The 13,708-nt window shown below is 34.2% G+C and overlaps 1 protein-coding gene across 1 annotated transcript in view; it reads left to right on the top strand.

Annotated features, from left to right (window-relative positions):
- Positions 1-504: 504 nt before the first annotated feature.
- LOC140747705 (LIM domain transcription factor LMO4) overlaps positions 505-13,708 on the top strand; it is a 248,028-nt gene continuing 234,824 nt past the window's right edge. The window contains exon 1 of the mRNA XM_073080259.1: positions 505-696. The gene's annotated coding sequence lies outside the window, so the exon portion shown is untranslated. The remainder of the gene's footprint in view (positions 697-13,708) is intronic.

Genomic DNA, 13,708 nt, shown 5'->3' with positions numbered 1-13,708 from the left:
GAAAAACTGAGACGTTGGTGATCTACCATCTGTAGCTTTCTGAACCAATGTTACCATCACTGCTGTCATAGGTATGTTAGAAAAAAATAATGCGTTGGCGCTTTCTGAACCTATGTTACTATCATCTAAATTCTGGCTATAACCAATTATAGAGGCGAACTGGATTGGAATATTTGGGTTTTCGAGTTGCCTCTACATTCCAGATATGGCGCGTTCCGTATGAAGTCACACTAATCGGGCATGCAGCGGTCAATTTCGCCGTGAATGACTCGACGGCGGAGGCTTTTGTGCCTTGTACTCGGTTCTAATTGAAACTATTTTGGACACAGGACAATGCGGCATTGTCCGCGTGTCCGGCGGTGTTTGCCGCCTTTATTAATTCAGGTGGGCGTATCCGAAGGTGGGCGGGGCCGAGGCGGGGCGTGGTGAGGCTCCGCCCAGCCGCGCGGCGCAGTCGTCGAGTTTCGCTCGTTTCGCGCCTCGATCCTCAGTCGGTCTGCTGACGCGACGTTCGCTGCTCATCTCTGCGCGAACCGAAACTTATAACTCTCGTAATATGTTTTAACTTCGCAATCGTAGACTGGTTTGACCTGGAGTTTTTCTGGTCCGGTTGGTGACGGTGTGTGCCGGTGGGCGTCGGCCGGCGGGCAACACTCGCACGTCTCAAGGTGCCGCACGACCACACACACACGCAAAGTGAGTTTTAAAGTTTTTAGAAGTAACTTATAGGGTTATGTTTGCGTTTTGTGTATGAGAGTCGTATTTGATGAGCAACTTTATGGTATAAAAATCAATCTGTTTAACCTATGCGGTCTTGTATATATACCTGTATTAGGTACCAATATATTTTTTTCGAAAACCTTTTTTTCGACCTCGAAATATTTTTTTAAAAAATTGGGTTACAAAATAATGGACCACTCAATTTAACAAAAAATATATTTGTACTTTAAAACTGTATTTCAAAAAATATTAAACATTATATTATTAACCAAATTTATAGTAGGTACGAAAAAAAAATAGTTGTACAAACTTTTAAAATCTTTTATTTTATGTATATTTTGATACATTTAGACGTGTTCTTTGTTGATTTTATGATTCGTGATCAAATCTGCTTTTATTACAACGAGAATATCATTTTATCACCTTTGTGGTAAAAATTGATTGAAATAAATTATTTATGAATTTCACTTACGACATTAATTTCTTCTCACTTGATAAGTAAATTTGTTTCATTTAAAAATAACTTCGCAGAAATGTGATTTACAAAAGAATTAAAAAATATATATATCTTAAAAAAACTTTTTCATGTTTATAACTTTTTAAAGTTTTAAAGCATTGAAATAAAGGAACACTTATGCTTAATACGGCCAAATTTATAAAATATAGATAGATTAATTGTCATTCATATGCCTTTTGAATATATCTTATACTTAAAAAAAATAAAAAAATGTTTCTTTTTGTAAAAAAATGAAAAATTTAAAGCTAAAACTTCGCACGTTGATTATTATTTCTGGCTTAATATTTAATTATGTAGAATACAAAAAAATATATTTTTGACAAAAGAAACACATGCACATCTAAACTTATTTTATGTGTGTGACATATAGGATTCACTTAATAGTTCTAATCCAGCAAACGTATCCCGCAACAAAAACCCATTTCAATCTGGTCGCAATCCGACTACATTGCAAATCAATCGTCATCTATCCACATTGGATGTCGTTCGTTTTTCCTCGGGGATAAAAATGCGCGCCCGCCCAAACCGTGTTCCCGCCCGCCCTGTCGGAACATTGCTGAAAATGCTGCGTTTTTTTACACGAATCGTCAAAAACCTTGATTTAGTTGAACGTAAGAAAACTGTTTGTGTAATGTTTGTAGAATATTTGTAGCATTAAAAGTTTATATTTCTTAATGGTATAAAAATAAAATGATAATAATGACAATTAAAAAACTTAAATTGTGTAATAATTCCTAGACGCTTGTAGTTTTTATTTCTTAATCGTGGAAGTTTGTTCTCAGACGTACTGCGACCCCTACGAATAAGATATCCTTATACCTTGGTACTGTATCGAAAATGAGGATTCTATAGAGTACCAAAGTAAACTCCTTTGCAAAAAAAACGGGCACCTTACACACACACTTTACCTTAGCTTTTCTATGGGTAAATATTATTATATTTTTAGTATGTCATTAGCTTGGATGACTAGAAATTTCTTATTATCAATGAGAATCTAGTTTTTTAACACTTTTATCCTGGTATCGGTGTTTTAGTCAATGTAAACAGAGAGCCGTGTTAAAATGGACATTTTTATGGGTATAATGAAATTAAGACTACGAGTATTTTTATGGTATTTTAATAAAAGAGACATTAAAAAATAAAAATTAATAACGAGTATGACCTCCTCTTGCAGCGATTACGGCATGTAATCGTCTTGGCATGCTTCCCACCAGGCTTTTGATGGTGTCCTGTGGAATGTGTTCCCACTCAGTCGAGATTACACGTTTAAGCTCTCTGATGTTTTGTGGAGGTGGTTGGACAGATCGTACTCGCCTTTTTAGGAGGTCCCAAACATGCTCAATGGGGTTAAGGTCGGGGCTCCGCGCTGGCCAATCCAAACGACGAATACCGACCTCTTGCATATAAGCATCTACGTCGCCAGAACGGTGGGCCCGAGCATTATCGTCCATGTAAATGGCATCTTCACCAATTACAGTCAGTGCGGGTTGTGCATTTTGAGAAAGGATTTCTGTTATGTACCTATGCGCATTTAGTGAGCCATTTTCTATGAATACTATCTCGGTACGATAGTTGGAAGTTACGCCCGCCCAAAACATAACGGACCCTCCACCATAAGGGGTGATTTCTTCAAAACACACATCGGCATAGCGTTCCCCTGGTCTTCGTAACACTCGCCGACGTCGGTCCTCACCATGCAGACAAATTCGAGCCTCATCGGAGAAGAGTACGCTACTCCAGTTACCTGGTGTCCAAGATAGGCAATTTCTAGCGAACCTCAACCGCGCAATCCGGTGCTCACGGAGTAACTTGGGGGCCCGCGCTGGTCGTCGACTACGTATATCAGCAGCTAAAAGTCTTCTCCTCACAGTCCATAGGCTAACTTGTGCTCCTCGTACCTCTTCAAGGTTTCTTTTGAGGTCTATGTAACTGCATTTGCGGTTCCTCAGCGCCTGAGTCACTAAAAAGCGATCGTCTCGCGGCTGTGTGCAACGTTTTCTCCCAGAACCTTGCCTTCTCTGAACGGAACCTGTCTCTTGGTATCGAGTCCAGGTTCTTTGTACGGTTGAACGACTCACGTTTAACCGCTGTGAGACGTAACATTGGCTACACCCCTCTTCCAGCAGCGCTATAATTTTACTAGCTCTCATTGCTTTTTCTGCCATTACGATAGACACAAAGATATCTGTTTTAAGTCACAATAAGGCAGAATTATGCGATAAACATAAATTGTTGTACTAAAAATAACGAAAAGTTACTTTTAGTTGCTTGATAACCTTTTAACCGCAAACCCGCGAAAAGTGTCACAAAATGAAAAAGGGATTAATAATTTAAAAAACAAAAGTTTTGAATTTGGAATGAACTTTTTTTCATACCCAGACTCTTTATTAAGTGCCAGTAACATAGTTTGGCTATTAAAACCTCTGAAGAACTAAATTATTACCAATAATGTTAAAAAATCAAACCCGCCCGTTTTTTTTGCAAAGGAGTGTATATCTTATAAGGATATCTTATTCGTATGTTAAAAATTGTCATCTAATAGGATTAGATGTCAATTTTTAACATGACTCCTGAATTATTAAATAATATGTAATTATTAAATAATATGTAATATTTAAAATGGTATTTTAACAATTTTAAAATTTCCTTTTTTTAATAACTCAATATCATAATTTGAAAATTTAACTTTTAATTAATAATTTTAAAAATAAACTAAAAATGGACTTATTTACAAAATATATACAAGAAAATTATAAATAAAATAAGCCATCTAAAATTGCCGTGTGAGGCATGGTTCCCAAAACGCTGGCGGCGTTTCCTTGCTGCACGGCAAGACTTAATCTTTGTGCAAAATAGCCGCCAGCTTTTTGGTCACCGGAAGCAGAAGATTAATAATTTTAAACTTATCACGTATCTATTTTAAGCTTATTTAAGGCGCTAACAGCCTAAAGGAGGCATTTACCTATAACAAATTAACATTTTAATTTATTGCAAACCAAAAAAGAAACAGTATTGTCGATAACAATAAAGACTTCGAATATTACGAATCAATCGTCCACGTTTTTCCCGCGAGATAAAATTGTGAACCGCCCGAACCGTGTTCCGATCGAATCATTGCTGACAATGTGGATTCGGTTTATTGGTTACGATCTTTTTATGCCAATTGCCCAAACCGTCTCGCTAAGATTGCGGTGCTTAGCCCCTTTTTAAATAAGTTTTCTTTTTAGATATTTTAATTTTGAATATCGATATCGGCTTAGAATATTTTTAGATGAATAGAAATTAACTATTTTGCGTTTCCATTTACGCTAACTTGAAATATGATTAGACAAAAAAAAAGATACCGGCCGAATTGATAACCACCTCCTTTTTGAAGTCGGTTAAAATAGTCATTTAATAGGATAAAATTAATATTTTATTTTAACGCCAACCAAAAATAAAATTATCAATATCAAAAACACTTCTTATATTACGAATCAATTCCCGATCGAATCATCGCTGACAATGTGGATTCGGTTTATTGGTAACGATCTTTTTATGCCAGTTGCCCAAACCGTCTCGCTAAGATTGCGGTGCTTAGCCGCTTTTTAAATAACTTTCGTTTTTGATATTGTGACTTATAATACCGATCTCGACTTAAGATATTTTCAGAAGAATAGAAATTTACCATTTTTAATTCTAGTTACGCTAACTTGAGATATTATCAAATTAATTCATTAATATTACAAAAGCCCCACACTTAATATCTTAATTTAACGTAAACCAAAAATATAATAGTTTTCTTAATTTCTTTTAATGTAGTTGAAAAGTTTCTTAGTATCAATTACTGGTTGTAGTTGTAGTACATTTAAGAAATAACATAATATGTATAGCATAATAATATTCATACCTTTAGTACTGATTGACAAAATATTTAAATAAAATCGCACAATATATAGCACTTCTAACCGTAACGTAGTCTTGTTCAAAATTAGATATTTGTTTCGGAAAATTATATCTGTACCATATAATGGGTATAATTGCTACTAACTTAAAAATATCTATTTTTTAATTTTTTTATTCGGTTTTTACTTAAGTAAAAAGTTTTCATAATAATATATTAATCATAACCTGTCTTGAAATAAATATATAAAAATTATTAAATGACAAAGTAGAGAATTTGGAAAATTAAGAAAGAATTTGAGATGTACATCACCCTAATATTTTTGGACTGGATAGGAACGATTACTGACACTGTGGAATCAGTTTTATTGGGGACGATCTTTTCAAGTCCGTGTCATTTACGTTATCGTTTTTCCATTTCGAATAGGGTGCTTGTTTTAAGGGGCTTTCTGTGAACCTTTCGGAATTACATACCTCAGATTTACGACAAAATTTATGAAACAGGTTGTTATTTTTTTTTAAATAAAATTACTTAAGTTGGTTGAAAATCTAATTCAAAAACAAAAATAAAAAACCTAAATACTTTATAAGATTTTTGTAACTGTTTCTTATTTATTGTAAGCATAAACAATATTAAAAAAATGCATACTCACCTCAAGTCGCTCGAAATTTATCGTTAGATGGCAGCACTTACATCGTCACTAATATTTCAAGGGACTTGCAGTTAAATATATGACAAACAAATTCCATATTAAAAAAATATTTATTTCTAAAGATTCTCAACCTTAATTATAATATGTTAATATAATATAGAAAATTAATGTATTTATACACATACTCGTATTATAATATGACTTCCTAATATTTTCAATCTAAAAACTTAGTGCTGTTATTAGTGCATGTCCACACTGCTACTTCATCCAACCAATGACACATGTGTCTGATCTATTGTGAAATCGGTCTAACAACTAGTAAAGTGCGGTGCGAGACAATATCGCATAATGGGCATGCATTCGATAGCGATAACGACCCACCCTTGTTATCTACTTCTAAGGGGTGTATCGGCTTCGTAGTTCGCGGTATTGCATATTTAACGAAGGCAGACTGTGGTAGTGGTTTGATTTTAGAACTCAAACGTTGGGCGTCTGGGGCATTGGTCCAGGGTTTGAATTCCTGCCTTATTATTTTAACGTACGTTGAAAATTTGATTATCACTTCTTTTAATGCTTAAGGAGTGAAGGACAAAAGAAAAATAAAAAAGTAAGTTCTCAAAAATCTGAAAAAGCATGTTAAGCATATCAATCTGCACTTACCCAGGGTGGTGGACAATGGCCTAAATACCTCTCAATAATATTGCAGACCAGTGCCCAGCATAGAGATAGTGGTCGTAAACGACATAGGTACATACATATAACTCTGAGGATGAGTAAAGACACTCACGACACTTTAAGTAAACAGCGTTTAATTATTTTCGCAAAATACTTAATTTAATTAAACATTTGTAAATTGTAATGATGTTTAGGTAATAAAAAATCAACGATTTTTATTTTAATATTTTTAACATTTATGTTAAAATAATAACTGATGAAAGGAATGCGATTTTGCGTTAAGACGCGTTTGCGTTTATAGGTGCGTTTTGTAGGACGGCGATAACATCGCATAATGAGGTTGCAGCGATAGCGATACCGAAACGCTCGTTATCGCTGTTGTATCGCCGCAAACTTTAATGATTGCACAAATGTGTTTCAAATGTTCTTCATCTTTCTGATTTTGCTGAGTATTCTAGCTTAATATCAGTGCTAGAGTTTAGGAATTAAGAATATACGAGGGACATAATAGGTAACGTTTAAAGAATAATATTACTTTTTAAAAATAAATAATCGGTGTGCTAAAAATAATTATTAAATAAAATTAAATTAAAAAATACAATAATTTATCAGAAAAAAATACACATTTTATGGAAATGGCGTTCGTTCTAAATTAACGACAATTTGAAATAAAATAAAAATGGCTAGAAAGTTGTCAGTTTTATAAGATTTTACATAACATTTTTATAATCATTAATCAAATTTTATATTAAATATAATATATAAATATATCAAATAAAATAAAAATAAATTTAAAAAATAATGCTGGCCATATTTATTGACCGTATTTGTGATTTAAAAAGGGAATAATGGCGGCAAATAGAAAATGTTGGGATGATTAAGGTTTACAATTCTATCTGTGTACAGGTCTGTTTTACAATATAAATAAAAAACCTTTTCCAATAAAATATTTTTCTAATGACATTTCGTTTTTTAAAACCATTGTTCAAATTTTTATATGCGTTTTAAAATGCAAAAATCTATGCGAAAATAAAAACTTTGACCTCAAATGGGACATCCAAATAAGCTTAGTTATGACAGCAGTCTACCGGTCACGTCAGGCGCGGGATAATTGAGTATCTATATGCAGAATTTCGATATGAAATGATTTATAGTGTGTGGGATGACAATTTTATTTAGATATTATATTTGGTGCATTGGCGGAAAGTTTTAGACGAAAGAACAGTGCTCTTAGAGTTTGGTACTAAAGGTACGTTTGGTACTTAAGGTTTATAGTTACAAAGGAGTTATATACAAATTTTGTCTACATATAAGCACGTAAAATGTATGGGATAGGTATATGAGCGAAGGAGAGAATTCATTTTATATTGTCATGGGTGTTCCGGTGTTAAGGATGTCCAAAAAGCCGAATACACAAACACCCAGACCCTGAAGAGAAATCAAATTTCATCATTTAACGGGCTTACCGGGGATCAAACTAAGAACCCTCTGCAATCTGCATGTCTAACCAGTATCTAGACCAACAGTCGGCTCATTACATGAGGCTCTGCGTAAACTAAGAATAACATTCTTTGGCTTTATTTACTGTTACGCGAAATCGTGAATAGAAACTGCTATTATTTTTAACTCTACAACCATCTCTACTTGTGTTCCCTTTGTAATAAAATTAAATTAAACAAGTAAATATTTACAGCGCTGTAGCAAAAGTTAAATCGTTCAACCAACACTGTTTAACCATTTTTCAAGCTGTCATCCGCAATTAAGTTTCCAGTCCACAAAACTAGCAGCACAAAAGCAGTAATTTGAACTTGGCTGTGTTATTTGTTAGAGGATACCTGAAATCAACGCGCGTTGTTTCCTAGTTGTTACTAGCGAGCGAAAGGATTCAGCGCATTAAAACAGATGAGGGATAAAAAGCGGTGCAAATGATGTTAAATGATCGTTTCAAACGGGCGGTGGTGCTCTAACGACACTTTATGAATGAATAACAGATCGGTTACGATGGGATGTGTCGGTGCGCCTCGTTACACTCGTTAGGGTCCGATCGAAACGTGGGTACAGAGTTGCGGGTGAAACGCTGCGTTTTTATTTATGCGTTTTATTTTTGATGACCAACCTTGTTACCAATAATAAATATCTATGTGAATTTGTTTCGAAGTATGAATGCTTGGTTTGGTCTTTATGATGGATTTGATAGGATGATAACATTTTAAGTTTATATTTTATGATGATATTTTTAATGAATAATTGAATAGAGTCTGAAACATTAGTGCTGCATAAAGGTCAAAAAGTAATTTAGTTTATTTAATTGATATAAATATTAAAATAGTTATTTTTTTGTGAAATGTCTTATCTATTGAAATAAATTGTACATGGAAATAAAGCATAGACTAAGAGGTGAGAAGACATTTCCATAGGTTTTATATTTTTTCAAATTGAATCTACCGCATAACTCAAATGAAAAAAACCAAATTAAAAATATATGAAAGTACTGTTCATTCCTGTACAATCGTAAATGTTGCAATAATATGATAGTATTAAGCTAGGTAGGTATACGTTTCAAACATTTTGAACGTTTTCATGCTCTCTGTATTAGTACGGTTAAAAGACTATTCCAGTAATATAAAAAACAGCTTTAGAGACGCCCGTCTGCGCCGGTTCCACAGGCGATTGGTTTAGTTAGCAGTGCGCGTCGCGCCTCATTTGCTCGCCGAGCCGCCACCGCAGCGCGACTTTGTCACCACTCTTTTCACTCCGACAGCTTCTAACTATTTCCACTAATAAGTCCCTGTGTAAATGTAGATCACGAATACGGCGATATAGTTTAGGATTATGAAAATGATATTGTGGTCACTGTTTTATTAAAAAATCAACTTGTATTTTTCGGTCCGTTGTTACAAAAGTTTTCGTATGAGTGCGGTGGTATGCTTTGAAGTAAAACAAGTTTTATTTTACAATAACCATATGGTAGCTATGTATAAGGGAATTCTCCATAAAATGTGTCTATATATATATATAATGTTAGATTATTTTGAATGAATATTTCTAATTACTTGTAACATATTATAGAAAAAAATAAACTTTGAAGATTAAATTAAGAACTCCGTAAGTTTTATTAATGTTATAACTAGACATCGGATTATATGCAATTGCATATTTGCATATGCAAATGAATGTAAAGCCACTTTTTTGGCGTTATTGCATATTTCAGTACTTTTTCAATGATATAGGTATCAATAGTTATATGTATTCGGCGCATTGGTTTTATGGTTCATTGTAAGATTACAGTTGGGAGATGCTCATATTATTTTCCGTCCAATAAGTAAACAGTTGTAAGGATTACAGTTTTAAAGTACCATAATACGTACATCGTAGTCATACCATATTCAAAGTAACTATAAATATTACATTAATATTACGATTAGTTACGAAATACTAAAAGTTTGATGAAATTACCTTGATTTTTCAGAAATTCGCAAAAGATAGAAAATCTGAAAAGTTTTAGTAAAGGTAATTTTTTTCAACATTTCCATTTTGTTCATTGTTTTCAATCACTTATTCAAAAAATGTCTTCATAAATATTGTTTTTAGTTTGGTAGATATTATAAAATGTTCTCGTATGTTCACACTTCGGTAACATTAAAGTATGGCTGTCAATTTAAATATGGTTCGACAAAAATGAAAAGTAATTCAAGATTTTTCGATAAAACTTGACCGTAATATCAATAACTAAAGACTCTGACACCATTGACTGGGTACCAAACGTAAAACTTAATAGTAATTAGTAATTTGATAGAGCATATTTTGGCCATATTTTGCCCTTTTAGTGCATATTTCGCCCCTTTTTTAGTGCATATTTGCATGCACATTTCGGCATTTTTATAGTGCATATAATCCGATGTCTAGTTATAATAATTATTAACGCATCTATAATCGTTTTAGGTAGATAGAGTTAGTGCACTGTCATGAGCATGCAGTACTTCCATTTTATATTAAAAAGACTGACATTACTCCTAAGTTCTAGGTCATTATATTCATGAAAACTAAAGAAAGTGTAGCAATGATGCTGCAAAATTAATCAGAATTTGGTAACAGAAGGGTGTTTGTACCTAACAAGTGACCACCCATCTCAATGAACCAACTGCTCTCACTGTAACTTAACCAGTGCCACAGAGTCATGAGCGTTCATAGACGAGGTGTTTAGTTAGAGTGGAATGGTAGGGAACGGGCGACACGTAAGGGTTGTCATTAAACGCGCTTAATGATCCCTTAATGATTGCGCCCGCGGCCCGTTGCATACTGACACCTTAGGCTTTGCTTCGAATACTCGGTGACACCGTGTATTAGTGGGATTTGAATATTCAAAATATGTATGTTTGTGGGTTTGAAGCTGGAGTTTCTGACTTGAGTGAGGGATTTCTTATCGGTTATTGCTAGTTTTACTTACCCGTACTTAAAACTTATTTGAACTTAGACCTACTTTATAAAATGCATAGTCATCATGATCTTCAGTTAATCCAATCAATATTTCGTTCTCTGCAACAGATTAAAAAACATATATATATATTTTAAGTTTTCATTATTAATTCCTGAAAAGTCTAAGTCTGTGTATAGGTTTATGCAGAAGTGGCACTTCCATCTTATATTAAAATATTGGTGTAGGAAAATTCATCAGAATTTGGTATCAGAAAGGCATTTGTATCTAACAAGTGACCACCCATCCAAATAAATCAACTACATTCGGTGTAGTTTAACTTAACCAGTGCCACAAAGTCATGAGCGTTCATAGACGAGGTGTTTAGTTAGAGTGGAATGGTAGGGAACGGGCGACACGTAAGGGTTGTCATTAAACGCGCTTAATGATCCCTTAATGATTGCGCCCGCGGCCCGTTGCACAGTGACACCTTAGGCTTTGCTTCGAACACTCGGTGACACCGTGCATTAGTGGGATTTGAATATTCAGAATATGTATGTTTGTGGGTTTGAAGCTTGAATTTCAAATGTTAAATTGCTTAGAAGGTATTACTAGTTTTTACGTACTCTAAACTAAGTACAACTTAAACTTACTTTAAAATGTCCAATTTAGATTTTGTTCTGTGCAACCGATAGAAAAAATTACATGAAAACGGCACCGCCACACCTATTTCTGCGTTATGACATTATCAAATATTATATTTAAAAAAAATCTATCATTCAAAACAATAATAACAAAAAGATTCAAATGCATAGTTTATAACAGTCAGGTACGACATCGAGTTCCCGTGGTAAGCAACAAGCGTGCGGCGTGCCTCTGGCGGCCCATTAAAAATAATCGATGCTTGCGAAATATCGAGGGCTTTCCACTAATGATATTGCACGGAAAACAAAGCGAACGGGGTCGCAGCCTCATGTCGACACCGCCTGATCATTTGGAACTTCAGTCTAAGAATTTAGATTTTTTTGCTCGGGAACTTATTTATTTTAATTAATGAACCACCTCCGTCTTTAAGCCTGTTCCTGATGTGTTTACTGCTCATAAAAGTTAAATTTAAATGTTCAATTACTTATTGTTATAAGAATTGAGAAGATATTTAAAGATTCCAAACACAAAAAAATATTTTGTTATTTGCTTTAAAATTTTATTCTAACGATCGCGTTTGCAATGAAAGATAAATAATACGCTCGTGCATTCAGATTGTTCACTGAAGTAAATAAAATTTCATACAGCATACGTACCTTACAAACGTAGGGTTTAGCCAAAAATTTCCGATTTCACAGCATTGTAAGTGGGGTTTATTTCCCCAGTTCGGCGTTTAATAGGTTAATTCACGTGGAAGATGTTTGTGGAACGCCGCGCCGCCGCCTTGTTTTTCTTCCAAATGAAATTATTGCGCGAATAAAATATTTTACTGTCTGTCAATTTGCCGGGTTCACGACGAAACGTTCTGCCAGATATTAAGCAGAGGTTAAAATTTTATTTGCACCGAGTTATTGCCCGAATGCCGACGTCTCGTGATGTTGTTAAATTCTCCTCGGTACCAGCATCGGGTTCGTGGGCCATTATTGCCTGATGTAAGACAATGCCTACAAATAGAACAAAATGGGAGCATTTATTTATTGCCTCAAAGAATATTGAGGGGCTTATCACGAGCGGAACAGATATGTACAAATATGAACCTTGTGCTTAGTTAGTGATAGAATCGATAAGTTCTTTACATTTATGTAATTTTTAGTGCTTAATACTGTATAGAGTTTAAAAAAGCTAGATAATAATAAGTATTTCTGTAAAATTTAATAACAATTTTCACCATTTACAAAAAAGAAATTCAAACGTTATGCATCGTTATAAATTTGTTTGGCAAATATTTTTATGAAAAAAATTGTACCTACGTGAACTACAAAATTGTAAAAAAACTTTCGGATTGTTAGAGAGCATAGGTTTGAATGAATCTGTGATACGAATGGAGTTCTATGCAACAGAGCTGATGTAATTGGTGCATTGTAGGCGGCCCGGGGCAGCATCGTTAGCCTTTCTTTCGTAGACGCGGTTTTGTCCGGACTTGCTAATTAACTATGAAATTAATTGATGCTGCAAAGTTTCCGAGTGAAACTTGAATTAATTGGCACGTCCGACTTCAGTCTAATTAGGAGCCTGAGGCTTTTCAGCAACGCGCTCGTTGAAACCGTGAAAAACACACAAAAGTGTTGTGAACGAACGGTTTGTGCGGAAGTTCTCAATTATAAACCATGGGTGCATCGCCTCTAATTGCGCGTGCTCTTTATGCCTTTATCATATCGCTAAGACTTTTTATTTGAAACGGGTTCATACACGAGTAGTATGTATTTTTGATTTCTGTTCTTCGCGTGTGCTTTATCCTTGCGAACTTTGTTGTTTAATTTAATTTCGATATGAATTATGTGCGATATTGCACGGTTCTCTGATGTCAGTCTATTTTCATAAGATTTTATTTAAAATGAAATTTAATGATTAGAAGTGGTTTAATTATTAACTTTTCCCGTGTTGATAGAGATTTCGATTATTTAAAGTATAAAATCTGGCAAATTGTAGTTGTATGTTACATAGTTTCTAAGAATTATTTGTAAAAGACAAACTGACGAACTCTACTGATATAAAACATCGTTACATCAGAAACCTAAATGAGTTCTATGGCAATTTATCTATATCTATGGTAATTAAATCGTGTAGACTACCTAATCTGTAGACGACTACATACGACTACTACGACGGCGACTAATCGTGTAGTACTTTTATTGAGACATC

This window comes from Epargyreus clarus, unplaced genomic scaffold, assembly GCF_041222505.1.
Source record: "Epargyreus clarus isolate Ecla_fem2 unplaced genomic scaffold, WU_Ecla_fem_2.2 ptg000015l, whole genome shotgun sequence".
NCBI classification, from domain to species: domain Eukaryota; kingdom Metazoa; phylum Arthropoda; class Insecta; order Lepidoptera; family Hesperiidae; genus Epargyreus; species Epargyreus clarus.
Note: the sequence above shows the minus strand (reverse complement) of the source record. Positions and strands in the feature narration are given on the sequence as shown.